Source organism: Bison bison, unplaced genomic scaffold, assembly GCF_000754665.1.
Source record: "Bison bison bison isolate TAMUID 2011002044 unplaced genomic scaffold, Bison_UMD1.0 scf7180017864370, whole genome shotgun sequence".
Taxonomy (NCBI): Eukaryota; Metazoa; Chordata; class Mammalia; order Artiodactyla; family Bovidae; genus Bison; species Bison bison.
Genome location: NW_011494942.1, coordinates 12,487,240 through 12,489,307, shown reverse-complemented (window position 1 = coordinate 12,489,307; position 2,068 = coordinate 12,487,240).

Genomic DNA, 2,068 nt, shown 5'->3' with positions numbered 1-2,068 from the left:
GCCTTGACTAGACGGACCTTTGTTAGGAAAGTAATGTCTCTGCTTTTCAATATGCTATCTAGGTTGGTCCAAGAGAACGCACTGGTCATAGCAAACACCCTCTTCCAACAACACAAGAGAAGACTCTACACATGGACATCACCAGATGGCCAACACCGAAATCAGATTGATTATATTCTTTGCAGCCAAAGATGGAGAAACTCTATACAGTCAGCAAAAACAAGACCAGGAGCTGACTGTGACTCAGATCATGAGCTCCTTATTGCCAAATTCAGACTTAAATTGAAGAAAGTAAGGAAAACCACTAGACCATTCAGGTATGACCTAAATCAAATCCCTTATGATTATACAGTGGAAGTGAGAAATAGATTTAAAGGACTAGATCTGATAGATAGAGTGCCTGATGAACTATGGACTGAGGTTCCTTTGGGATAGATGAAATTTAATCTAAAGTCAGGGGTGTTGGAATTTTAACCTGACCTGTGGAGCAGAGAGGTTGAAAATGCTTAACTCTTGCTTGATAGCCACATTGCCTAACTTCCTGGGAGTCTGTCTGGCCCCTTTCCATAAACAGCTTTTTTTTTTTCAATCCTTGTAGCTCTTCAGCAGAAACTTATTACACTATCATCATAAGTGAAGTTGGAGAGTCACAGCTTCAGCTATTTTGACAGGCTTCCAAAAGTGAAGGCTTTGATCTCCATCACCCAGAGAATCTCAGAAGCATCTCTCCCTTTTCTGCTACCCCACCTCATACAGAGCTCTGAGGAGTTCCTCAGAGTGAGCTCCTTCTCAGATAACGGGCACTCTCTACTTAGCTCATTAACAGGCGATGTGAGGCAGTTATAAGAGGATACAATTCTTCCTTAGCACCTACTTAGATGCTGTTATAGAGTGAGTGCATCCTACAAAATTCATATGATAAAATCTAATCCACAATGTGATTTTATTTGGAGATGGGGCCTTTGGGTGAAGCCACTCAAAGATCCTGAGAGTGAAGCTCTCAAGACTGGGATTGTTGTTGTTCATCACTAGGTCGTGTCCAGCTCTTTATAACCCCATGGACTGCAGCATGCCAGGCTTCCCTATCCTTCACTATCTCTCCGAGTTTGCTCAAACTTATGTCCACTGAGTCAACGATGCCATCAAACCATCTCATTCAATGTCACCCTCTTCTCCTGTCCTCAGTCTTTCCCGAATCAGGGTCTCTTCCAGTGAGTCAGCCCATTACATCAGGTGGCCAAAGTATTAGAGCTTCAGCTTCAGCATCCTTGAATGAATATTCAGGGTTGATTTCCTTTAGGATGGACTGGTTTGATCTCCTTGCTGTCCAAGGGACTTTCAAGAGTCTTCTCCAACAACACAATTCAAAAGCATCAATTCTTCAATGCTCAGCCTTTTCTATGGTTCAACTTAGGTACTAAAAAGCAGAGACATTGCTTTGCCGACAAAGGTTTGTATAGTCAGAGGTACGGTTTTTTCAGTAGTCGTGGACAGATTTGAGAGTTGGACTATAACGAACGGGAATAGTGCTGTTATCAGAAGAGGCTGGAGAGCTGGCTCGCTGTCTTTCTGAGGTGACAACGAGAAGCTGGCCAGCCGCACCACCACAGCACTGTTTCCAAAACCCAACCACACTGGGACCCTGACTTCAGACTTCCAGCCCACGGACCATGAGAAATAAATTTCTGTTGTTGACAAAAAATAAAATAAAAATTATGATTATGAGCTTTATAAATATGGAAAATGTTTATGTACTGTTTAATTTAAAAAGCAGCATGAAAGACACAGAGACTACATAAAAATCAAGAAACAAAGATAACTATTGGGTTGACTAAAACATTCATTCGAATTTTTCCATAACATCAGATGGAAAGCCCTGAATGAACTTTTTGGCCAACCCAATATTTTCAGGGGAGAAAAAAGTCTAGAAGGAACACAGTGAAAGTTTTTCAATTATTTTGTCTGAGTGGCCAATCAAAACTCTTTTTTCCTTCTACTTTCCTGCATTGTTCTAAATTCTACAAGTATCATGTCTTACTCTTGTAAGACATACATACATACAGCTCAG